The sequence below is a fragment of the Mesoplodon mirus genome, assembly GCF_964341445.2.
Source record: "Mesoplodon mirus genome assembly, chromosome: 4".
Classification (NCBI taxonomy): domain Eukaryota; kingdom Metazoa; phylum Chordata; class Mammalia; order Artiodactyla; family Ziphiidae; genus Mesoplodon; species Mesoplodon mirus.
This window is the reverse complement of record NC_138979.1, coordinates 2982803-3010490: the sequence shown is the minus strand read 5'-3', so window position 1 is coordinate 3010490 and position 27688 is coordinate 2982803. Positions and strand designations below refer to the sequence as shown.

Sequence of the window (27688 nt, the reverse complement as noted above, 5' to 3'; positions counted from 1 at the left end):
AATGATGTAATTGCATACTTCCTAAAATAAAACTGTTTCATTTTCTGCTCTTATCAGGGAGCAGCTTCCATTGGGTGGAGATGCTTGATACTTCCTAATCTCTCTTACCTAGTATATTAGTCAGGTTGTGCAGAGAAATACAACTAGCAGGAGATATATCTATATATGCTATCACAGCTTTTGTGGATGCACTATAGATAGATGGATGGATAGATAGATAGTTAGAAGAATAGGATATACTAGCTAGATAGATAGATAGGGAGAGAGAGTTAGTTTTTATGTTAAGGAACTGGCTCACATGATTGTGGGAGCTGGCAAGTGTGAAATTTGTGGAGGAGGCCAGCAGGCGGAAATTTTAGGTAAACGTTGATGATGTAGTCTTGAGTCCAGAATTTGCAGGGCAGCCCAGCAGACTGGAAACTCAGGCAGGTTTCTGTGTTGCAGTCTTGAGGCAGAATTGCTTCTTTCTTGGGAAAGTTCAGTCTTTGCTCTTAAGGCCTTCAACTGATTGGTTGAGGCCCACCACATTATGGAGAGTAATCTGCTTTAAAGTCAACTGACTGTAAATGTTAATCACATCCACAGAGACAGTCACAGAGACACATAGACTAGTGTTAGACCAAACAGCTGGGCACCATAGTCTAGCCAAGTTGACACATAAACTTAACCACCAAGGTTAGGTTAACCATTTAATTTATTGCCCAAACTGAGATTCTTTTGAGAATAAGAATTACTGAAAAATAATAAAATTGTATAATTTTATTTGTTGACTAACAGATTTATTTTTATTGTATTCAAAAAATAAGTTCATTTCTGAAAAATGTTAACATATTTCCATGTTAATATTTTTTTAAAAACCCAAAACATCACAACAAACATCACAACAAAATTATTTCACACTGATTTTTTTCAACTTTAGAAAGACCATAAATAGAATTCTCAGTAGAAGCCCATATACATTATTTAGTTTCTTAGTCATAATTTGTCTGTAGTACTGGGTCTCTGTATGTTTCTGAAAGGAATGTAGTTTTTTTTTTTTTTTGCGGCACGCGGGCCTCTCACTGCTGTGGCCTCTCCCGTCGCGGAGCACAGGCTCCGGACACTCAGGCCCAGAGGCCACGGCTCACGGGCCCAGCCGCTCCGTGGCACGCGGGATCCTCCCAGACCAGGGCACGAACCCGCGTCCCCTGCATTGGCAGGCGGACTCCCAACCACTGCGCCACCAGGGAAGCCCAGGAATGTAGTTTTGAAACACAGTTGTATTGTTTTGTAAAATTATAGTCTTCAAAGTTTCATTTTATGATTACTAAACTTGAAACTTGATTCTTTTCAGTAGTTACTAATTGCTGTAAATCATAATCTTTAAATTTGAGAATATAATATCTGTGTAGATACTAAGGTACCTGGTAAGTTCAAAGCAAATTCTACTAAATTGAGGTCATTCTAAATTTTGATTTTTTTAAGTAGTTTAACAGGAAAATATTCCAGCCCACATATTTTCATAGGTACTGTCTTTTTACTCAATTTAGAGTACCTTTATTCAATGATATTTTTACAAGAGAAAGCTTGTTAGATAAGTTGTATTTATTTAGAAGTCTTCTGAACATTTTACCAAATTTTTTTTTAATTGTTTAAATTTTTATTCATTTATTTTTGGCCGCACTGCACGGCATGCGGGATCTTAGTTGCCTGACCAGGGATCGAACGTGCACCCCCTGCAGTGGAAGCATGGAGTCTTAACCACTGGACCGCCAGGGAAGTCCCCCATTTTACCAAATTTAGATGCTGCTAGATTGTAAGCATTTGGAAGTCCATTTCATCCTGGTACAAAGTATAAACTTATCTAAGTAAAAAAACTGGTTCTCTGTATAAATTAAATCTGAATTAAAGATTTCCAACTGACAGAACAAAATGAAGCCAAGATTTAGAGTGCTCAGCTGAAAAAATTTCAATGCTATTGATGATTTTACTAAGTGAGTCTTAAAAGCCTCAAAGATTTCTAAGATATGTAGCAACAAAAGAAAACAGGTATTGCCACGTTGGAGTATTTTTTTCTATTTGACATTATCTTTGTCACACGAGTGACAGTTTGTGTGTGTGTGTGTGTGTGTTTAAATATTTGTCAGTTGTGATTGCTAGACTGTCACATCTTTGGTGGATGTAATTGTGGGATGCGTTTGCTTCTACTTTGGGCATATTTTGCCATTCACGTGGTACAGTTGTGAATAATATGTGAATCACAACCATGTCCAAGATTATTTCTGTGCCGTACTTTTTAAAATTAGTAAGACCATTGTTTTTTACTCTATGATTCTGTGCTTGACCAAAGTTTGTATTTGTGTATCTCTGTAAAATCAAATATAGTCTATCCTCATTATTTATAGATTCCATTTTGCGAATTCTCCCTACTCACAAAAATTTATTTGTAACCCCCAAATCAGTATTCTTGGTCCTTTTGTAGTCATTTAGGGCCATATACAGAGGAACAGAAAATTTGGATTGCTCAACACACTTGTTCCCAGCTGAGGTAAAGCAAGGCTTTCTTCTTTCAGCTTTCAAACTCTAAACAAGTATCCTTTTTGTAGTGCCACTTTTCTGTGTATTTTTGTGCTTCTTGTTGGTGGTTTCACTGTTTACAGTGACTCCCAGGCATAGTATATTGTATATTGTTCCTAAGTGCAGGAAGGTCGTGACGTGTTGTATTTTACAGAGAAAATACGTGTCTTAAGTAAGCTTTATTCAGGCATGAGTTGGTGCGATGGCCTGTGAGTTCAATGTTAATGAATCCATAATATATATTAAATATAGTGTCTTTATACAGAAAGACACGTAATGCAGTGTTATGTTTGACCAGTTGAAGAAGTTGTAGCCAGAGGCTCCCAGGAACCTAACTCTGTTTCTCCTTTAAGAGCAGTACTTTGGTATTTGCTAATTCAGTGTTCATGGTGACCTTATAGAACTTCATTGCTGCGGTTAATGAAAACTGACTATAATTGCATCTTTGTTGTTGAACTTCCAGAGTTTAAATAGCAGCTACAGCAATGTCAGGCATATCACATAGTACAGAATGAACTTCCAAAAGCTTTACTTTGATTCCATGAATTGGATGAAAACTATCAACCGATTATTGGAATTAACTGATTTCTATTTAATGTATCTCTTGACACTGATAGAAAGCTGGCATCACTTAAGTGTAAATTCCTTCTGCTAATAGAGCCAACAAAATAACAGCTGTCACTTAATTTTGACTATGTAAACAAGATACTTTGTAATCAGAACTGAGCAAGATTAAAGACTAGTCATTTGATCTAAATGAAAAGTCATGCTTTATAGAATAATATATAAAACATCTTCATCTGCTTTTCTTAAATTGGTATCTTTGAGCTAATCATAGTTGGGGCAACAGCATTGAATATTTTTTCCACCTCCACCGAAGACTGCAGGATTTAGCTGTCCCTCAGCCTCTCCTGTCCAAGTGCACTTCCTTTTTCTGCCCATGGTTTGGGTGCTGACTTTGAGAACGAGGTGTCAGTTATAGCCCATCCAGAGAGAGGTCTTTCACATTTAACCACAGGTTAAATTGACAGTTGGATTCACTGCACGTGTATCTCACAGCACTCAACAAGATCAGGGCAGAGCCTGGAAGTAAATGTTCCAGCTTATTATAACACTCTCGTTAAAAAAAAATCGCTAGAAAGTGGAGAATCCAGGACAAATAATAAATTGGTGGGGGGGGCACTGTGACAATGGACCTAAGTTGAGACTGTCTCAGTGAAACTGACACACATGGTCGCTTTACCAGACACATGTCTTTTCAAAAATCTCCTAACCCCAAATTCCTGATTACTGTTTTCCCCTCACAAAGGCTGTGCCCTCAATGTGATTCACTTGTTTGTGACTACTTAGTAATTTCCACAGCATTATGCACATGGAAAAGAATGTGAAACATTCTTATTAGTCAGTTTTATTCATTGTGGCACTTCCTTCTTTCTAGAACATTTTCTGTTTATCTTAAAACGTATTAAATTTTGCATGCCTTCATTTTTAAACATTTTTAAAGACATGGAATAAATTTATGGTATTGTTCTTCCTTAAATTAGTTCTTTTGTTATCTTAATAAAAATATCATACAATAATTTTAAAAATTTGGGAATGAAAGGAATACAGTTGTTAACATATATTTGATAAAAATGGATTATCTGAATATGATTATGATAATACTTTATATTCTCTTACAGGATTAAATTAAAAGGATTTACCATACATCTTATGACTCTTTACGGGAGCCTTGGGAGATAGGTAAGTGACAAGCATTTTTTGAAGAGATATTTCTGAAACATTAAATGATTTGATCTCATAGGTTCCTGACAAAGTAGGCGATGAGGTATATCTTACTTCAGTGATTTAACTGTTTTTCTCCTCAGTAAAAATGGTAGAAATACCATGTTTACATGAACGTAATGTAACGTTCTCTGGTATCCAATAAATCATATTTTCCAGGGAGTCTTAGGTTTATTTTGTATAATAATTATACAGAGAACATTGTCAATAGGAGAAACAAGTTAGGCATATTTCAAAACTTAAAGCCCTAAAAAAAATCGTTAAATGCAAGGTGGTGTCCTGGATTGTATCTTAGAACTGAAAAAAGACACCACTGAAAAACAGGTGAAATCCAAATAAAGTCTCTAGCTTAGTTAATAGTAGATGTACCAATGTCAGTTTCTCAGTATTGACAAATGGACCATGGTAGTGTAAGATGTTAACTTCAGGTGGAATTTGGTGAAAGGGACACAGGAATTTGGTAATATCTTTGCAACTCTTCTGTAAATCTAAAATTATTCCAAAATAGAAATTTTTCTTTAAAGCCAAAAAAAATCGAGATTTATTTGAAAATTGTAGTTTAGAAGTAGCTTTTCTGTGTAATAGTTTGAAAAATCAAAATACTTAATTACCTTTAGAAAAACCCAGATTCCGTGCATTAGAGATGCAGGGAAATATGTGACGATAGGTTTCATTTTTCAGTTCATGGGAGGCGTGGGATTTCATTTTCTTGACATTGGCCTGGTGTCCATGAACATCTCCTTGACCTTGGTTACAGACTTGCTCTTTGATTCCTTTAAGGTGCTTGTGTGTTCTTTGGTGGTTTAGTACTGCTCTTTCTGTTAACATAAGCAGGCCCTTTCCATGGTTCCCAGTGTACCGCTTTTTTCTTTTTCTTTTCTTTTCTTCGATGTACTGTTAGAGGCAAAAAGGCCAGTGATGTGACTCAGTGGTTTGGAGTTGAGACCCTTTTAGGGTGGTTTTGTTCAGTCACATCTACTTGAGCTTCTAGGTCAGGTGCTGGACTCAGCTGACCTATCGTTAACGAGCCATTTCTGTAGTTGAGCTGAAATAATTGATAGCTGTCAGATAATTGAAATTGTCAGTTTCCAAAATGGACTCTGGCAGTATAACTCTTTTATATTTCTATAAATATTAAAAGACTATAAGAAGGGAGCTCTGTAGTTTGCTGAACTATTACATAACTTGTCATTAATAAAAGTAAAATAGCCCTGCTGGCCTTATAAATGGTCTCCTGCTGCTGTTGCCAACTTTAGTGATTTTAGTTAAACTTAAATTTCATAAACGGAAATAGAAGTATATTCTACTTAAAGGATATAGACATTTACAACAGCAGACCCAGGCCTGAATGACTTTTGCAGGATAATTGTTAGGCTTGGAGAGTTCTGTTTTGCTTGATGATATTTGTTCAGAATTGGTGTTGTAAATTCTGTTGGTATGAGATTGATATCTTTACTTCTTAGTGATGTAGCATAACTGTGCCAACCTTGGTAGGAGAGTTTAGAAAAAGGGAGGAGCATTTTTTCAGGACAAGTTGAAATTCCATCGATGAAATTATAGTCCACACATAAAATCAAGCAAAAAAGCTTTTTATTCTTCTTCTGTGCTCGAAGAGCCCTGCAAGTGTTGTTTCTGGAGACACGCTTTACCACTCCGCTGGCTGGCTGTCACTTTATGGTCACCTAAAGTATAAATGGGGGTAGCTCATGGGCACTGAGCGCTTGCTATGTACCGGGCACTGAGCGCTTGCTATGTACCAGGCACTTCATTTACAGTGATCTCCTTCACAAATACCTATGAGCGAGTTTGGAACTCCCATCGTAGATGAGGCTGGAGGGTAACAGATGTCTCCAGGGCAACCCCGAAGGTGTGGCAGAAACAGCCGATCGCCACGGTGTGCAGTACCTACAGTTTAGTTCCTAATATTACCAGCTTCCAGGGAATCCTGCGTCTGCAGACACACGGTAAACTCCAGATTACAGCAACCCTTCTGGGTAAGAGGATGTCTGATCACACCGGGTGACCCAGAGCAGACTCCCCCCGGGGTGAGGGGCCTGGAGTGGAGTCTCCTGCTGCCCGTTCCAGCCTTGCCCTGGCTCTTCCTCTGGTTCCCAAGCATGTCAGTTGTCCTCTGTCACCTGATGAATTGCCGAACAGTCACTCATTGTGTGCTTCATTGATCAGATGCCAAGAACTCTTGGCAGCTCTGGGGAGCATGATCTCAGTGTGCCTCCTGGTCAGCGCTGGGCAACTGAACGTTGTTAGTGGGGGTGAGAACTTGGATTCAGAAGCCAGGACCCATGCCAGAGGCCAGGGATGGGGTAATTGAGCAGCTGGCATGTGAAACGGAGCTCTCCAGACTCCGTCAGCTGGCCAGGAGGCAGAAGGAGAGTTGCACGTGACTTTGAAAGGTGGTCTTTGAAGAAGATTTTGATGGCTGGCTGTGGATTTTGTCGTTCGTAGATATAAAATACTCCCAGTTGCTTTTTGAGGAAGAATGAGAATGTTGCCAACTTCCGCATCATAGTGCTTGTTACAGTGGGCAGAAACCGCACTCTCTGAAGCTTTTCCCCGTCAGTTCTAGCCATGTCTTTCTGTGGCCCTGAATCTCCAGTCCTTCTTATACCTGAAAGCATAAAATGCACACAAGATTACAAACTCTCCTTCTCGGTCTCCTCTTCTTCGTGGTCTCTGGCGGCTGGTGTCCTTCAGGGCTCAGTCCTTGGTTGCCTTCGCTGCTTATTCTCTGTGTGATCTCATGCATCCCTCACTTTAAATACCATGCATCCCCCCAGTTTATTTCTTTGCCTTGATCTCTCCCATGAGCTCCAGGCTCCTATCTGTCTGCCTATCCAACGTCTCTATTCAGAAGCCCAATAAGCATTTCAGACTTACGTATGTGCAGCGGGACGCCTGGACTCTCTTCCCCAGACACGCCCCTGCATCCTCCTCCAGCTTACTCAGTGGTCCGCTCAGTTGCTCGAGCCAAAACCTAGAAGTCGTCTTTGACTTTTCTCTTTGCTTCTTAACCCACATCCAGTCTATCGGGGGGCTCAGATGTCTTCCTTTCAAAATATATGCCTTTGCTGCCATTGCCCCCACTGCTACTCTAGTATAATTATATAATGTAACTTATAATCACCATTGTAAGTTACCTAGATGACAGTAATAGTCTCCTCGATGGCCTTCCTTATCTCTAGTCCGTGCTCCATATAGCAGCGAAAGTGGGTTTTGTTTTGTTTTGTTTCGTTTGTTTGAGTTTTAATGTTCAACAGTTCCTGTCCTTCCCCTGTTCACAGCCCTGCAGTGTCTACCCGTTACACTCAGGGTAAACTTCTCACCCCGTTCTCCCAGGCCCTGCAGGTTCTCCCTGCTGCCTTTTCTCCTGCTGTTCTCTGTGTGCTCATGGGGCTCTGTAGCCACAGTTGCTTTCTTGCTGTCCCTTAAATTCTCCAAGTCCCTTCGGAATTGGCTAAATCCCTCCTACCCCCTACCCTATACCCTCATCCTGACCACTTCAGCTTTTAGCCTGGTGCCAGTGGAGGTAGACTTAGAGAGAAAAGTACATTTCTAAGGCTCTGTAGCACATGTAGGGGGAGAGGTCAGAGGTCACACTAGAAGTTTTGCACTTTCGTTGTTCCGAGTTTCTGTAATTTGAATTGCTCTTGAGCGTTAGAGGGACTGGAGATGTAGAGCTGCAGAAAGACGTTGCTAGAATTGATGGGCAGGAGTTACAGAGAGAGGATTCTGAGGAGAGAGAACATTCAATAAGCAGTAGACGAGTAAGTTGGTAACGGTGACATCTGCATATAAATAGACCGGGCTGCTGCAGAGGACAGTGGGTTCTTTGTCACTGAAGGTGTCAACTTGAGGCTGATCAACCTCCTGGGATGTTGCAGAGGAAGATGTGCTAGAGTGGGGGAGGGGAGAGTGGTTTTTCTCCCCAGAGTTGGTCTCCCCAGCTCTGAGATTATATCAGTTTTCAAAATCTTCTTTTTTCAGATGACTCCTCCTGTCTTTGTGTTGGGAAGCTTTCATCCATAAATTATAAAGGTGAACTTCTAGGAGAAGTTCCCAGTATTTGAGGTGAAAGAAGAGCTCCTATCAAGGTACTCAGGTGGGCCAAGTCCTCATCTAAGGCATTTCCTTGGAGGCATTTTTCTTTCTTTCATTTTTAATTTAAAATTTATTTAGATTGATATTAGGTCTGAAATAAATAATGCACACATACACAAATTCTGTAATAGATTTTAGTTATTAAACAAAAGTGTACTGAGTCTGAGAAGTAAAGAGCATGATATTTGGAAATGGCCTTCAGTCAGAGTTTGCTAGAAATGGAAAGTTCATCCTACTCTTAGGCCAGAAGCTCTTTGAGAAGGAGTGACTGTGCTTCACCGTGTCATTGAGGGTGACCTAGCCATTCCCTTCTCTTCTTTTGGAAAGACAAAAATAGGATTTAAATAATAGACAACTTTAAGTTATAAGCGCTTTTAGTTAGACCCCAGGAAGTCTATTAATGCAAATTCCAGTTTCTTATAACCACTGAACTGTGGAACTTGGAATTAGTGGTATAGGAAGGAATGATTTTCAGGCACTCTGTGATACTGAAGTACTTTATATTTGATTGCTCTGGTAACTAGCGCCTAAATAATAGGATGACACATTTAAAGATCGCCCGCAGCCTGACACAGCTGCCTGTAGCGCCAGGGTCCGGTCCGGCCCACCCCCGTGCATGCTGGCGCACCATGTGAAATCAGCCTTCTAATGAAGACACCGTTCTGCCTCTAAGGAAGGGCTGAACTCTGTAACATGTTTTCACCTAGAATCTCTCTGGTTTCTCTGTCTTCTCCAGGCTTCTGACTTTGCTCCCCTCTTTCTCATTAGAGCTACTTCTGTCTTTTAGATTTGACTCCTTCTTCTTCTCTCTTTTTTTTACGGATATTATTTTTTTTAACATCTTTATTGGAGTATAATTGCTCTACAATGGTGTGTTAGTTTCTGCTGTATCAAAAAGTGAATCAACTATACGTATACATATATCCCCATATCTCCTCCCTGTTGTGTCTCCCTCCTAGCCTCCCTATCCCACCCTCTAGGTGGTCACAAAGCACGGAGCTGATCTCCCTGTGCTATGTGTCTGCTTCCCACTAGCCATCTGTTTTACATTTGGTACTGCATATATGTCCATGCCACTCTCTCACTTCGTCCCAGCTTACCCTTCCCCCTCCCCGTATCCTCAAGTCCATTCTCTACGTCTGCGTCTTTATTCCCGTCCTGCCCCTAGGTTCTTCAGAACCTTTTTTTTTTTTTTAGATTCCATATATGTGTGTTAGCATATGGTACTTGTTTTTCTCTTTCTGACTTACTTCACTCTGTATGACAGACTCTAGGCCCATCCACCTCACTACAAATAATTCAATTTCATTTCTTTTTATGGCTGAGTAATATTCCATTGTGTATATATATATATATATATATATATATATATATATGCGCCACATCTTCTTTATCCATTCATCTGTCGATGGACACTTAGGTTGCTTCCATGTCCTGGCTATTGTAAATAGAGCTGCAATGAATATTGTGGTACATGACTCTTCTTGAATTATGGTTTTCTCAGGGTATACGCCCAGTAGTGGGATTGCTGGGTCATATGGTAGTTCTATTTTTAGTTTTTTAAGGAACCTCCATACTGTTCTCCATAGTGACTTTATCAATTTACATTCCCACCACCAGTGCAAGAGGGTTCCCTTTTCTCCACACCCTCTCCACCATTTGTTGTTTGTAGATCCTTTGTATTTCTGCAGTGTCAGTTGTTACTTCTCCTTTTTCATTTCTAATTCTATTGATTTGAGTCTTCTCCCTTTTTTTCTTGATGAATCTGGCTAATGGTTTATCAATTTTGTTTATCTTCTCAAAGAACCAGCTTTTAGTTTTATTGATCTTTGCTATTGTTCCCTTCATTTCTTTTTCATTCATTTCTGATCTGATCTTTATGATTTGTTTTCTTCTGCTAACTTTGACGTTTTTTTGTTCTTCTTTCTCTAATTGCTTTAGGTGTAAGTTTAGGTTGTTTATTTGAGATGTTTCTTGTTTCTTGAGGTGGGATTGTATTGCGATAAACTTCCCTCTTAGAACTGCTTTTGCTGCATCACATAGGTTTTGGGTCATCATGTTTTCATTGTCATTTGTTTCTAGGTATTTTTTGACTTCCTCTTTGATTTCTTCAGTGATCTCTTTGTTATTAAGTATTGTTTTGCCTCCATGTGTTTGTATTTTTTACATTTTTTTAACAGATATTTTCCTGTAATTAATATCTAGTCTCATAGTGTTGTGGTCAGAAAAGGTACTTGATACGATTTCAATTTTCTTAAATTTACCAGTGCTTGATTTGTGACCCAGGATATGATCTATCCTGGAGAATGTTCCATGAGCACTTGAGAAGAAAGTATAATCTGTTGTTTTTGGATGAAATGTCCTATAAATATCAATTAAGTCCATCTTGTTTAATGTATCATTTAAAGCTTGTGTCTCCTTATTTATTTTCATTTTGGATGATCTGTCCATTGGTGAAAGTAGGGTGTTAAAGTCCCCTACTATGATTGTGTTACTGTCAATTTCCCCTTTTATGGCTGTTAGCATTTGCCTTAAGTACTGAGGTGCTCCTATGTTGGGTGCATAAATATTTACAATTGTTATATATTCTTCTTGGATCGATCCCTTGATCATTATGTAGTGTCCTTCTTTGTCTCTTCTAATAGTCTTTATTTTAAAGTCTATTTTGTCTGATATGAGAATTGCTACTCCAGCTTTCTTTTGATTTCCATTTGCATGGAATATCTTTTTCCATCCCCTCACTTTCAGTCTGTATGTGTCTCTAGGTCTGAAGTGGGTCTCTTGTAGACAGTATATATATGGGTCTTGTTTTTGTATCCATTCAGCCAGTCTATGTCTTTTGGTTGGAGCATTTAATCCATTTACATTTAAGGTAGTTATTGATATGTGTGTTCCTATTCCCATTTTCTTAATTGTTTGGGGTTGTTATTGTAGGTCTTTTCCTTCTCTGGGTTTCCTGCCTAGGGAAGTTCCTTTAGGATTTGTTGTAAAGCTGGTTTGGTGGTGCTGACTTCTCTTAGCTTTTGCTTATCTGTAAAGGTTTTTATTTCTCCATCAAATCTGAATGAGATCCTTGCTGGGTAGAGTAATCTTGGTTGTAGGTTTTTCTCTTTCATCACTTTAAATATGTCCTGCCACTCCCTCTGGCTTGCAGAGTTTCTGCTGAGAAATCAGCTGTTAACCTTATGGGGATTCCCTTGTATGTTATTTGTTGCTTTTCCCTTGCTGCTTTTAATATTTTTTCTTTGTATTTAGTTTTTGATTAATATGTGTCTCAGCATGTTTCTCCTTGGATTTATCCTATATGGGACTCTCTGCGCTTCCTGGACTTGACTGACTATTTCCTTTCCCATATTAGGGATGTTTTCAACTATAATCTCTTCAAATATTTGACTCCTTCTTCTTGATTACCATTTTGACCTCACACAAAACTGCTGCGCTGACCTAAAACATACCATTTGGATTATGTCCTGTGTTGTTATTCCTGTTTTGAATTGAGCCAGGGATCCTCCTAGGAGGAGAGATGGCCAGTGGTACCTTCTTGATGGTGAAGGTGACATGATCATGGCACATGTGTCATGGTTCTCAGTCTCTGGCACTGAGGCAGTTAGACTAATTTTTGCACCTGGCCTTGGCAGAAGACTAACTTATCTACACTCCTTTAAAGCCAGTAATGAAATAATAAAGGGAAAAGCAGTTCTCAAATGTAGTACACTTCTCTCTGTCAAATGAAAGAGGTATTTGAGCTACATACAGATGATGTTGGAAAGTTCAGGTCTTGAAATGGTCTCAGGTCCACTCAGAGCCTCTTTATTTACTCGGTTTTCCTCTTAATAACGATAGTAAACACGTACATAGCTTACTGTGTTCTAAGTGCTTTATATATTTTAGCTAATTTAGTCCTCACAGCAATCCTGTGAGGTATATATTGGGTGGGCCAAAAAGTGCCTTCAGTTTTTTAAGTAAAAAGAAAAGACACATTTTTCATTTTTACCAAGAGCTTTATTGGACAACATATCCACCCTTTTGTTCCGCTACCTTCTGCCATTTTTCAGGCAACTTCATAATTCCATCTTCCCAAAACTTTCTATCTTTTTGAGCAAAGAAATGTTCCATGTGCCTTTTATAGTGTTCCAGAGAAATGAAATTTTTTCCATTAAGAGAATTTTGTAAAGACCGAAATAAATGGAAACCTGAAGGTTCAATGTCTGGTGATATGGTGGATGAATCAGAACTTCCCAGCCAAGCTGTAACAGTTTTTGCCTGGTCATCAAAAAAACATGTGGTCTTGTGTTATCCTGATGGAAGATTATGTGTTTTCTGTTGACTAATTCTGGATGCTTTTCGTCGAGTGCCACTTTCAGTTGGTCTAATTGGGAGCGGTACTTGTTGGAATTAATCATTTGGTTTTCTAGAAGGAGCTCATAATAGAGAGCTCCCTTCCAATCCCACCATATAGGCAACATCACCTTCTTGGGCTGAAGACCGGCCTTTGGTGTAGTTGGTAGTGGTTCACTTCGCTTGCCCCACGATCTCTTCTGTTCCACGTTGTTGTACAGTATCCACTTGTCATTGCCCGTCACAATTTGTTTTAAAAATGGAACGTTTTCATTATGTTTCAAAACGTAGAGAATTGTGTGCAGAAATATGGTCAAGAAGGTTTTTTTTGCTTATGTGAGACCCAAACATCAAAGCGTTTCACATAACCAAGCTGGTGAAAATGATTTTCAAAGCTTGATTTGGATATTTAGAGTATGTCAGCTATCTCCCACAGGGTATAACGTTGATTGTTCTTAGTTAATGTCTCAATTTGATCGCTATCAACTTCAACTGGTCTACCCGACCATGGAGCATCGTCCAATGAGAAGTCTCCAGCACAAAACTTCGCAAACCACTTTTGACACGTTTGATCAGTCACAGGACCTTTTCCATACGCTACACAAATCTTTTTGTGCGTTTCAGTTGCGTTTTTACCTTTCTTGAAATAATAAAGCATATTATGCCGAAAATGTTGCTTTTTTTCCTTCCATCTTCGATATCAAAATGGCTACACAAAAATTCACCAATTTTGATGAGTCTTTTTTTAAATGCACTCTGGTATGACAGCTGTCACATACAGTCTAACAAAATTGTTTCCAATGAAGTTAAAGACAAGTGAGTACTACCAGAGCCATCTTACGGAAAAAAATGAATGAACCTTTTGGCCCACCCAATGTGTATATATGTATGCATGTATATGCTTAGCAAAACTCTGTGAGAACACATGCCAAATATTAACAGTTGTTATCTTCTAAGTGATAGATTTATAGATGGCATACTTTCATCTTTATATATTTGGCCTTTTCCAGTTTTCAGTAGTGAACCTGCATAATTTTCTAGATATAGTTTGTGATTATTAATGTTATTACAACTGTCAGATAATTATATACTCCAACTTAGTTCATGACAGCCTAGCCTTGTTGGAAACATTTGCTTCCTACCACCGACTTATCTCTTCAACCTCCCCTAAAACATCTGCTCTTTTTTTTTTTTTCTCCATAAATGTATAAGCTATTTAATGGTTTAGAAGGGGCTTCATTTTAAGCCTTTACTTAGGTATCTACCAACACAAATAATAAAGCACAAGTATTTTTAAGAATAAGGGTAATGAAGTAAATACTTTTTTCTATTCAACTTTTGTAAGTTTTTTTGTATTCAATTCCTAAAGAAAAAAGAATCTAAATAAATACCTTTTATCTTGCCTCCCCTGCTCCTAGGAAGGTATGCTCAGTAGGTTTCTTAGAGGGAGATCAGTTCTCCTTTCAGCGTTTAAAGTTCAGTAACCAAATTTAAAAGTGAAGTACCTGACTCTTACTATGGAGCAGGGAAGGAAGTAGCAAGGAGACAGGATAGAAAAGCCTGATTCATTTGAAATCTCACCTTCCTAGAGAGGTGGGTGTTGGACAGAGAAAGAATTTCTGAAATCTACTTAGGGGTGCTCCTGAGGATCTGCTGAACACCAAACCATGCATGCACAGGATGAAACCCCCAAAAGCTGGAAGGACATCTCATGAGAAATGAAAAATTACCAGGTCACTGTAAGATTGAGCCCTAGAGTAAAGGTTCCTCTATACAAGCTGTAAAAGAGCTTAAAACTTAGCCTCAAAAGCATCATATTAATCCACAGTAACAACAGTCTGCTAGAAATTCAATGCTCTTTAAACAAATACAAGAAATGCAGCATTCAGCCACTTAAAATTCACAGTGAATTGCATCCAGTCAAACATCACTAGATAAAGAAAGGAGCAGGAGAAAAACCCCATAACCAGGAGCCAGTAGAAATAGACCCTGAAATGACAGAGATGATAGAACTAGCAGATAGGAACTTTAAAACAGCTGTTGTAAATATGGCTCATGTACATACACATAATGAGAAATGAAATAGAAGATAGAAAAAAGAAAATATTGGAACAGCCAGAGATAAAAAAAATATAGTAACTGAAATGAAAATTTTACTAGATGGGATTAAGTGCAGATTAGATCTTTCAGGAGAATAGGTCAGTGAACTTGAAAACATAGTGAGAATTTAACCAAAAGCATAGAGAGAAAAAAGGTTGAAAAAGATGAAAAGCAACTTGGTTTCCTTTAGTATGATAACCATGGGCATAAGTGTAATTGTAGTCTCAGATTTTAGATGGAGGGTGAAAGAGAAAAAAATAATGGCTGAAATTTCCCCAAATTTGAAGAAAATATAAACCCATTGATCCAAGAAAATCAACAGAGCCCAGGCAAGATAAACAGCACACACACACACACACACACACACACACACGCACACACACACGCACACACACACGCACACACACGGTACATCAAGAAAATTGCTGAAAATTAGTGATAAAGAGAAAAATGTTAAAAGCAGGCAGAGGGAATAAAAAGATATTACATACAAAGGAATAAAGTCAAGAATGGCAGCAGACTTGTCATCAGAAACTGCGCAAACCAGAATGCAATTTAATAGCAATTTTCAAGTGCTAGAAAAATTGTCAACCTAGGATTTTACAGACAGTAAAAATACAAAAGAAAGGAGAAAAAAAAATAAGGGCCAAATAAGAACTTTTTTAGACAGAAACTGAGACAACTCATGACCAGCAGACATACATTACAAGAAATATTGAAGGAAGTTTATTAGGCAAAAGGAAAATGATACCAGGTGGAAATTGGACTATACAAAGGGATAAAGAACGCTAGAAGTGGTTCATATGTTGATAAACAAAAAAATTTTTTCTCCCTGTTTCAGTTTCTTTAAAACATAAATGTCTCTTTAAATAAAAAATAATGACAGTGTTTATCTAGTGAGATTGATAACATATGTAAAAGTAAAACGTATGACATCAATGGCTCAAAGAATGGGATGGGGAAAGGAAGCATATCATAAGGGTCTTATACATGAAGTGGTATAATATTTTTTGAAGGTAGGTTGTCTTAAGCTAAAGAGAGTATTCACTAAAATAGCTAAAAAAGAGTTTTAACTAATAAGAAACCAATGGTGGATATGAAGTGAAATCCTAAAAACTAATCCAAAATAAGACAGGAACAAAGGGGAGAAGGACCAAAACTAGATGGGACAAATAGGAAACTTGTAACAATATGGTAGAACAACATTCAACCATATCAGTAATCACATTAAACGCAAATGATCTACTCTAATCAGAAGGCAAAGATTGTCAAATTGGATAAAAAACCAAGATAACCTTCAAAATAGGTTAGAAACAAAGTATGAGAAAACTGGAGTGGCTATAGTAATATCAAAGTGGGCTTCATAACAAGTGATATTAAGAAGGTTAAAGAGGGATACTTCATAACAATGATAAATGGGTCAATTTGTCAAGAAGAAATAATAACCTTAAATATAAATGAAAACAATACTACATTGTAAAAATACACAAAGCAGAAACTGAGAGTGCTGAAAAAAAAAAAGAAACTGACAAATCTTCAATTGTAGTTGGAAATTTTAATACCCATATCAGTAATTGATGGAAAAAATTGAAACATGATCAGGGAGGATATAGATGCTCTTAACAACACTGTAAACCAACTTGACTTCACTGACATTTATAGAACATTCCACTCACCAGTAGCAGAATATGCATTCTTTTCAAGTTCACATGGAATATCCACCAAGATAGTCCCTCCATCTTCTAATATATAAAACAAGTCTCACTAAGTTTAAAATGATGGAAATTATGCAGAGTGTATCCTATGACCACAATATAATTAAGCTAGAAATCAATATCAGAAAGATATCTGGAAAATCCTCAACATTTGTAATTACACCACATACTTCTAACTAGCACATTGGTCAAAAAAAAAGGAGGGGTGATTAAAAGATGTTTTGAAGTGAATCACAATAAAAACATCAAAATTTCTGGGATATATGTGAAGCAGTGCTTAGGCGAATCTTTGAATGATCTAAGCGTCCACCTTAAGAAGGCAGAAAAAGATCAAATTAAAATGAAAGTAAGTAGAAGGAAGGAAATGGTAAACAAAAGAACAGAAATTGATGAAATAGAAACAGATAAACAACAGATAAACAAGGAAACCAAAAGCAGGGTTGTTGAAAAAACGATTAAACCTCTAGCTATCCTAATCAAGAAAAATAAAGAGGAAACACATGTTACTAAGTATAATGTCAAAATTGAAAGAGGGGACATCACTACAGATTCTACAGAAATCAAAAGCATATAGAAAGAATATTACAAACATCTTTTGGACATAAGTTTGACGACTTTGATGAAATGGATACATTCCTTGGAAGGCACAATTTATGTAATGTAATTGACTTCAGAAGAAGGATAAAATTAGAGTAGCACCATATCTATTAAAGAAGTTATATTTCTGGTTAAAAACCTTCCCACAAAAACAAACCAAACTAAAACCAAAAGAACTCCAGGCCCATACATGTTTTAACTGATGAATTCTATCAGACATTTGAAGGAGAAATAATTCAGAAAATAGAGGAAAAGGAAACTCTTCCCAACTCATTTTAGGACACTAGCATTATGCTAACATCAAAACTAGGTGAAGACATTACAAGAAAAGAAAACTATAAACAAATATCCTTCATGAACATAAGTGAAACATTTTGTTAACGAACCATTAGTAAGTCAAATCCAGCAGGATATAAAAAATGAGTTTATTCTAGGGATGCAAGGTTGGTTTAACATTGGAAAATTCACTAGCATAAGTTCATCACTTTAACAGAAAAAACCTATATGATCCTGTCAGTAGTTACAGGAGAAAGCATTGGAGTACATTCAACAGTCATATGTGATAAAATCTGTCAGGAAACTAGAAACAGAAGGGGAATTTCTTAACCTGACAAAAGACATCTACATGTAACTTCTAGCTGAAGTCTTATTTAATGTCAAAAGATGGAGTGCTTTCCTCCTAAGACAGTACACAAGGCAAGTATGCCCATCTCTTCCATATGTGTATCTAATACTGTAATGGAGGCCCCAGCCAGTGTAACAGGCAATAAAAAGAAACAAATGACATACACATTGGCAAGGTAGAAATAAAAGGTCTTTATTTGCAGACAACATGATCATGTATAGAGAAAATGCTAAGAAATCTCTAAAAAGCCACTAGAATTTGTCATTGAATTTAGCAAGCTTGCAGGATGCAAAGTAGAGTCACGAAGTCAGTTGTATGTATATATACCAGCAATGAAAAATTAGAAATTGAAATTTAAAATTTATATCAAAATACAAAGGACCTATAAAAACTAAAAAATGTATTTACAAGAACAATATTGGAAGGTTTTTAGTACTTAATTTCAAGACTTCCTCTACTTTTTAAAGCTCCTTCTTTAAAACTGCGGTGATGAAGGTAGTGTTGGCCTAAGGTAAACATATGTATCAATGGAATAGAATAGAGAATCCAGAAATAGACCCACACATATATGGTCAGTTGATTTCTGACAGTCGTGCCAAGTTAATTCAATGGGGAAAGGATAGTCTTTTTAACAAATGGTACTGGAACATGTGGATATTAAATGTAAAAACATTAACCTCAACTCTTACTTCTTCTAGATATAAAAATAACTTGAAAAGAATCATGGATCTAAATATAAAAGACTAAAACTATAAAACTTCAAGAAAAAATTACAGGAGAAAATATTCGTGAACTTGGGATAGGCAAAGATTTCTTGGGGCCCAAAAAGCATGAACCATAAAAGAAAAATTGACAAATGGGACTCCATCAAAATTTAAAACTTCTATTCTTCAAAAGACATCGTTAAGAAAATGAAAAGGTGATCTTTAAACAGAGAGAACATATTCACAATACATATACCTGACAAATGACTTGTAGCCAGAATATATAAAGAACTCTTATAGCTCATTAAAAACACAACCCAGTTAAAAATCTAGGCACAAGAAAATAATGAATACAGCACAGGAAAAGGTGTTCAACATCATTAGACATCAGAAAAATGCAAACCAAAACAATGAGATACCATTGTATATTCATCAGAATAGCTAAAATTAAAAATTAAAAGAACAAGGGTTAGAATGGAACTTTCATGTATTGCTGGTAGGAAAGTAAAATGATAAAACCATTTAAACTGTTTGGCAGTGTGTTATAAAGTTAAACATTTACCATAACATACAACAATTTTACTACTATTTACCTAAGAGAAATAATAACATATATTTACACACACACTTGTACATGAATGTCCATAGCAGCTTTATTCATAATAGTCTCAAGCTGGAAGCAACTTAAATGTCCATCAACTAGTGAATGGATGAACACATTGTGGCATATCCATGTAATATACTACTCAGCACTTAAAGGAAACAAAGTACTGATACATATAACAACATGAATGAATCTCAAAAACATTATGCTGAGTTCAATAAGCCAGACACAAAAGAATACAAACTCTATGATTCCGTTTACTGCTCACAATTATTATACCAGAAATGCTGCTAAAAAAACCCAAAACAAACAGATTTAATCTACAGTGACAATAAACAGACATGTTGTCTGCAGCTGAGGATGGAGTGTGATTGACCTGGATGGGGCTCAAGGGAACCTTTTGGTTTGATCAATGTGTTCTATATCTCTACAGTTTGATTAACCAGGATGGGGCTCAGGGGAAACTTTTGGTTTGATCAGTGTGTTCTATATCTCAACTATGGTGGTGATTATGTGGATGTATGTATATGTTTGTAAAATTCATTGAAATGTACACATTTTACCTCAATAATGTTGTTTTGAAAAAAATTCCAAAAATTTGAAAGTTATTTTACTAACAAAACATTAACTTCTGTCTAATGTTAGTAGACCTCTCTGTGTAAGGCTGAAACTGAGTTGACCCGAAAATTCTATTTAGATAAATCAGTATACACAATATAAATAAAAATACATGAATTAAATATCCTTAAACAAGGAAAGAGAGTAGATGAATTTTCAGTTTAGTTAGCCTATGATTTGATGTATTAGAATGGGACCTTAGCATCCTTAACATTCATTAATGTACCTTTCTGATTTCTTTAATTGATCTTTGGAGTGTCTTTGGCACTAAGAAGAATCCAACTAAAATGAAGTAATTGCGTATAATCCCCTCTTGATTTTGTTTTATTGTTCTTTTCATTTTTCTAACCAGAAAAAATATGTAGAAGATACTCCAGTGTCTCTTACAATCTATTTTTCCTGTTAGGAATAGAACTCCTAGATTTTACCTGAGCACATACATGGCTGCCCATCTAGAAAGTACATTTCTCTGCTTCTCTTGCAGCAGGGTGTGGCTTTGGACTAATGAGAGGTGACTGGTGATGTGTATAAGGTTACCTCATTAAGGACAAGCTACTTGCCGTAGACTTTCTCTTTTCTCTTTCTCCTGGCGGGGATGTTACATCAGGTATAGCAGCCACCTTAGGTCCAGAGATGGAAGCCATGTGGAAGCTGATAGAGTCACCTTGGGTCCCTGAATGATCTTGTGAGGCACACCTCCCCCTGCACCCCACATTGTGACATGGAAAAGAAAAATCTCTAACTGTGGCTACTATATTTTTGAGTCCTTTTGTTATGGTAGAAAGTTTATACCCTAATACAAAATGGAAAGCATTTAAGACTTAAGTTTTTCTCTGTGTACTGTTTGGCCATAGTCAGTGTATTTTGGTGTGTATTCTCATCTATTTATTTATTTATTTAGGCTGCGTTGGGTCTTCATTGCCGCATGCGGGCTTTTCCTGGTTGCGGCGAGCGGGGGCTACTCTTGTTGCAGTGCATGGGCTTCTCACTGCAGTGGCTTCTCTTGTTGCAGAGCACAGGCTCTAGGCGTGCAGGCTTCAGTAGTTGCAGCATGTGGGCTCAGTAGTTGTGGCATGTGGGCCCTAGATTGCGCAGGCTTCAGTAGTTGTGGTGCATAGGCTAAGTAGTTGTGGCACACAGGCTTAGTTGCCCTGCGGCATGGGAAATCTTCCCAGTCCAGGGATTGAACCCATGTCCCCTGCATTGGCAGGCGGATTCTTAACCACTGCGCCACCAGGGAAGTCCCTGATATGTATTCTCAATTAAAATAATTTCTAAAATAGCATATGATTTCATGCCAGGAGTTCTCTTTGATCCAGTAGTTATTTAGGAGAGTGTTTCTCCAATTTACAAGTTACTTTTAAAATTTAGGTACTAATTACTAATAAATTGATAAACAGCATTCTGCTTTTCTAATTTTTAAATGTCTTCATGGACTAATTTATGATCAGTTTCAGTAAAGTTCCACAGACCTTTTTAAAGATTTGCCTTCTTTGTAAGATACTAAAATATTTATTTATTATGCTGTTTAACTTTTCTATAATTATTTTTTATCTGATCTCAGAGGCTTAAAGATGTAAATCAGTGATTTCTTCCATTAATTTTTCTTTATATTTCTCTTTTTTCGTTTTGCTTTGTGTGTTCATGCATTATTAACTGTCAGTATCTCAACTGAGGATTAGCTGACATTAATATTGCTACTTTAGTTTATATTTCCATATGTATCTGTGTACTTCTTATTATATTTATCCTTTCTTTGTCATTTCTTTGAGATATGTTTTCTATAATTGGAACATAGTTGGATTTCATAGTTGGATTTTTTAACCTAATGGGAGGAACCTTTGTCTTTTAACAGGTATTTTAACTCATTTATATTTATTGTCAAAATTGATCTTTAATTGGTTTTATTTCATTGATCTTGTTTCTTTTATATAAGTCTTTTATTTTCCATTGTGTTTTGGACTTTTTGCTATTTGATTTAAAGTTTACCTTTGTTTAATTTGGTTTTGAATTTTGCCTGCTTTGAAATCTGCTGCTGATTATTTTTAAGTTTTTTTGAAACCTTAAATCCATGTAATACCTATAATTAAGTCAAGAATAAGATGGTATCTTTTGTTTTCCCTCAGTAGGAAATGAGAAAGTTAATAAAGTTTTACTTATCTGCTTCTCAGTTTTCATTGATATCTTAGATTTTTATCTCAGACTATTATTAAATTGTAATTTTAAATAATTTGTAAAATATTTTCATTAATTTTTATAGCTATAGAAATTATGAAAACCCTAAGATTGTCACAACTTTAAATAAATTGCCCTGTTTTCCAAGTATATGTCAAAGTGAAGCTTAAGAAAGTCATTAGAAATATGCTATTGTGCCATATTACATTACTTCTCATTATTTCTTGACCTATTTCTGTATTATATCTTAAAAAGACACTTTTTATTATTGCCCACATTCAGGCCCTTTCCCTTCTCATTAGACTGGGAAAAAAGAAGAAATAGTCAAACTGAAGTTAATGTATCAAATTTTGTATTTGGTGTTTGCAATGGCAAAGTATAAGATTCCGAATATGTTTGGGATTATTGAATTAATGGATTTTATGGTGTTGGGTAGGGAAACATTACCAGTTATTTACGAGTAAGCTTGTTTTCTGAGATGTCCCTGTCAGTTATGGTACCAGGTGGCACAGGGCATGGCATTTACATTCTCCTTAATGTTTGCTCAGTGTCAGAGGCTGTCCTTTTGCTTTGAGTCCCTGATAGAGTATTATCCCTACCTTGGATGCTCCTAGTCGTGTGCCCTTCTCAAGTGGGCGTCATCTCCATTCCTTCACTATCATAAGGGTGCTTGTGTGCAGGACTTTCCCATTTTTTTCGGAATATACTTGAGGACTATTTATGGAAGCGGCTCTTAGAGGACACGCAGCCTTGTCTTGGAAACAGTGTGGAGGAAAGAAGCCTGTAGCAATTGCAAGGGGTAATATCTTTAAGAAAATAGTAATGTGGCTAAGTTACTTTGGACTGGAAGGCTTGTCTTTATTTCTCATATTTTTTTTAGCAGATAATTATGTAGCTGGACTACCAAAATGCAGGGAGTGAGGGGAAGCTGAGAACAGCCTCTTCAGGATTGCAGGTCAGGGTGAAGTTCTTGGCCAGAGACTCCTTTCCGTGTGGCGTGTGGAAAGCAAACAGGCTGAGGAGAATGCAGGAGGACCATTAGTCTTGCTTTGGTCCTCTGTTTTCCTTTGTGACCATGGCAGACGTCTCAGCTCTTCTGGGCCTCAGGCGGTGAGGATGATGCAGTGAGGATGATGACTGTCCAAGATGCTTTCTCACTTTAAAACTCCATGCCTGACCAGGGCACCAGGGGTAGCAAGGGAGTTTCCATCTGACAGTGCTTTTATTTCGTTTAAGCAAAGAAGTTAGCTTCATTTCATCTTGGAAAGTCAAGAGAAATAAATCACTTCTCTTACCACCTTGAGTCAGGAGAATTGGAAGGACCATATATGACTCACGTATTTATGCTCCGACCTGACATTAGCAAGTGACACACGTTGTGGTGGGCTGTCCCACCACAACACCTGGAAGTAATCTAGTAATAGAATGACTCAGAAGAATGTGAAATCACCATTTTTTTCCCTGAGAAAACTAAGATATTCATCTAGACTCCCAGAAGGTTCTTGCCTTTTTCCCTGGGATGTGTGCATGTTTTGAGATTGAGGGTCCTGGGAGGTAGGCCCACTATGCGACCTTCAGCCAGGCATCAGACTGAAGGTCACGCCGAAGATCTTTCATTGATGAGGTCCTGAGTGCTCCAAAGGCTGCTTGCCCTGAGTTTGTGTTTCATGAGGTCAGCAGTAGGAGGCTGCCCAAACAGGCTTTTTGTCCTAAGCTGAGCTGGGCATGGTCACAAGCAGGGTGGGCAGAGAGAGTTTTCAGATAATGACCATGTCACAGTTGTGGAGGAGTGAGGACACAGTGCTGACTGAATGGAATCTGTACAGCAGTCAAAGGACGACTCGTTTTGAAGAAGGGCTTTGTTCTGGCTAGGTTCTGGAGGATGATTCCCGACAAAGGCTCCATCCAGGGCAGCATGGAAAAAGGATCATTGCTTCTTTTCTCTACAGTCATCACTTTGAGGACTAAAAAGTCATTGAAAAGTTTTATTTCCTGCTCTATCAAGAGCTTCTAGGGGAAAAGAAAAAAGAATTGTTTCATTTCAGAAATGCATTTTGTTTCAGTCAATAAAACGTTGCTGTGAATAAGTCAAAATAACATGCAAAATAAATTCGAAACATGGCTACAAAAAGTAGGTGGTAGGCTTTTATTAACTGCCAGTGTGAGGTAGGCCCTTCTAGGGATGCAGAAACCAACATTCAGTAACCTCTGTTCTCAGGAACTGAGCTTGAGTGAGGCAGACAGATAGATGGCTAATACTTACTATGTTTCAATTGGTTTTTTTTTTTTAATTTATTTATGGCTATGTTGGGTCTTTGTTTCTGTGCGACGGCTTTCTCTAGTTGTGGCAAGTGGGGGCCACTCCTTATTGCGGTGCGCGGGCCTCTCACTATCGTGGCCTCTCTTGTTGCAGAGCACAGGCTCCAGACGTGCAGGCTCAGTAATTGTGGCTCACGGGGCCAGCTGCTCCGTGGCATGTGGGATCTTCCCAGACCAGGGCTCGAACCCATGTGTCCTGCATTGGCAGGCGGACTCTCAACCACTGCGCCACCAGGGAAGCCCCTCAATTGGGTTTTTATAGAGCAGCTACTCTATGCAAGACACTGCACTAGGTGTTGAGTCTACAAGGCGAGGTAGATAGAGTCCCTGTTCTCAAGATATTTAGAGTCCAGAGTGAGATGCGTCCCCAGGCATGCTGAGCACCAGGTACGCGGAGGCAGGCAGGAAGACATCAGTAATTAGAATGCACAGGAGAGAATTCGCAGGTGACTTTGAACTTGCGCCAAGAACTAAGCAGTCTCAAGACACCGATTCCTGGAGCGGTTGCCGTAGCTGTGCTTATTAACATTCTGGCCCCAGAGCTACACCTTTCTGATGTTAAGGATAATAAAAATAGCCAAGAATCGTACAGTGCTTGACTCTGTGTTAGGCACAGTCTAGTTCTTTACACATAACAACTTATGTAATCCTTGCAACAGTCCTATCAGGTAGTGTTAATATTAGACCAGAAACTGAGGCCCAGAGCAGGTGGGTAACAGCTAGCCTGCGGTGGGTCACCACGGTGCTAGGTTGAGGCTTCTAGAATCAAGGAAGCCAGCTACAGGAGGAGCCATTGTTCTAAGGTTTGCAGATATAGCAGCTTAACATTAATGAGCCCATAGCTGAGCGTCTGGGAGAAAAGAATTGTTGATACATGTGCTTTTCATTTGCTAGAAATAAAGCTGTATATTGTTGTTGTTGTTGAAATTGCCCTATACTAGCTACACATTATATCTAGAATTTTTATTTGAAATTATAGGAAAATAACTTTTTATTTTTTTCTTTTTTTTTGTGGTACGCGGGCCTCTCACTGCTGTGGCCTCTCCCGTTGCGGAGCACAGGCTCTGGATGCGCAGGCCCAGCGGCCATAGCTCACAGGCCCAGCCGCTCCGCGGCACGTGGGATCCTCCCGGACCGGGACACGAACCCGTGTCCCCTGCATCGGCAGGCGGACTCTCAACCACTGCGCCACCAGGGAAGCCCGGAAAATAACTTTTGATCAAATAGTATTACCCATTTATTTACAGAGAAGGGCTTTCTTGAATTATAAATATATCTAAAAGAGATCATACTGCTTCCCGCAAACACTGACTCCACAGCTCCTTGAGGTGGAGATTTCTATTCAGCCTAATGTCCTCCTGGTCAAGTAAGAGGCTGCTTTCTCTACCTCTCATCTGTTGAAATGTCTGTCCCTTTTTACAGTACTGGAGGTCTTTAATTTATAAGCTGGATTTGTAAATTGCAGGGGCCCAGGCCCGTTGGGCCTGTGGCTTCCCTTGGTGAGTGAACCACAGGAGGCCTGCTATTTGCTGCTTTGAAGGGGTTCATAAGAGCTTTTGTGACCTGGTTTGCCCACATTTTATAGGCTCACATCTAGGTGATCTGAAGGAAGAAGAATGGGGTGAAAAAGTCAAAGTTATGGTTGTGAATGGGAAGGAAAGTTAGAATTTTAAAACCAGCATCAAAATGGTACAGACAAGAATTAGAAGGTAGGAAGAGCCTAGGAGGAGAGGTTTTTAATTAGAGCAACCCTCAAGACATTGGAAATTGTTGTGATTATTTTAAATAGGCAACCCCTTTGGCCTTAAAAAGAATCAGCAACTTGACTTTCTGTATGTGGTTTATGAAATGTAAACACACACAGAATTCAAGGGGAAAGGGTGATCTTTCAATGTAAAACTGTTTCGATTTATGGCTTCCTGGACATTGAAAGCCTCCTTGCACCTTGATTAAATACATTGAGTGGTTTTAAAACTTAATAAAATTGTAAGGAAGGTTTTCTTTTTTTTCTTTTTGCACAAGCAGGTATTTTCAGTGTAAACGATCAGGAAGATTAGGCAGTCTGTGACATAAAGCTTGAATGGTGTTACTAAATAAGGAAAAGGAGCTTAAGACCTCTTTTTGACTCTATCTACAAATAAAATAAACTTTTTCATGCAATACTGAAATCAACTATGCAATCGAAGAAACTTATTAAGATAATACTTTGTGTAAATCTATTTTCTACTTTGCTTTACTAAAAATTTTATTTATAGAAGGAAAACATAAATACCTTTCTTTTGTTTTTTTAAAAAAAAAGCCTTACAGGGCTTCCCTGGTGGCGCAGTGGTTGAGAGTCCGCCTGCCGATGCAGGGGACACGGGTTCGTGCCCCGGTCCAGGAAGATCCCACATGCCGCGGAGCGGCTGGGCCCGTGAACCATGGCCGCTGAGCCTGCACGTCCGGAGCCTGTGCTCTGCAATGGGAGAGGCCACAACAGTGAGAGGCCCGTGTACCGCAAAAAAAAAAAAAAAAAAAAAAAAAAAATCCTTACAAATCAAAGGGATTTAAAGGGATTAAAGTTCCCTTTGACCATCACGGTCCCTGGGTCACCATTTTGCCCTTTATTCTTCCAAATCTTGTTCTGAATACTTACATGCATATATTTGTATGCCTAGATATTTATGTTTTGTGTAGATGTTAAAAAATAACCCACAGAGGGACTTCCCTGGCAGTCCAGCGGTTCAAACTCCGCATTTCCAGTGCAGGGGGCGCAGGTTCAATCCCTGGTTGGGGACTAAGATCCCACATGCCACAGTGTGGCCAAAAAACAAAAACAAAAAGACCCCATAGAATGTATTGTTTTGCTGGTTCACTTAAATATGATCTTGCAGTATATCTTTTGTTTTTAGTAGTTCAGTAATGTTACTGACTGCAGCTGATATTTACTGAGTAGTTATTATGTGCTAGGCAAGATGTTTAGCATCCTTCATATGATTTTGTTTCATAATCTTCATAATAAGCTTCAGAGGTGAGTAAAAATCATTGATTTTACATGAGTAAAATTCCGCCTTCATCATGTCTCACATTTACATTAAATTACTAATGCCAGTAGTCCCATCATTCTTTAATAAGACTTCAAAAAGAAAACCTTTGGAATGATTTTTTTAATTTCTAAGAATGTAACTCTTAGTTCTGTTAGATTTGTTGTTCCTGTGCCGTTGGCCTCTCCACCCAGCCCTGGGAGTGAGTGTCTCTGCTAAGCCAGAAGGCCGGGAATGTGCTCACCTTTCAGGCATGAACAGGTAGTATGTGTCATGTATGACTCATTCTAAATGAAGAACAGACAACCCCAGACATTTCCTCAGTAGTTAATGGTTTTCCAAACCCATGCCTGTGATGATGTCCTTGTTTGGGGGACAGTTACACGATGCAAGTCCTAAGTGTGAGCAGGTTT

The 27688-nt window shown here is 38.1% G+C and overlaps 1 protein-coding gene across 31 annotated transcripts in view; it reads left to right on the top strand.

The window, feature by feature from the left end:
- ZNF438 (zinc finger protein 438) overlaps positions 1–27688 on the top strand; it is a 388718-nt gene that overhangs the window by 254935 nt on the left and 106095 nt on the right. For 20 of the 31 annotated variants that reach the window (XM_082619994.1, XM_082619999.1, XM_082620003.1 and 17 more), the window contains 2 exons: positions 4239–4299; positions 8344–8458. The gene's annotated coding sequence lies outside the window, so the exon portion shown is untranslated. The remainder of the gene's footprint in view (positions 1–4238; positions 4300–8343; positions 8459–27688) is intronic. The other 11 variants (XM_082619973.1, XM_082619993.1, XM_082619990.1 and 8 more) reach the window with 2 other exon arrangements.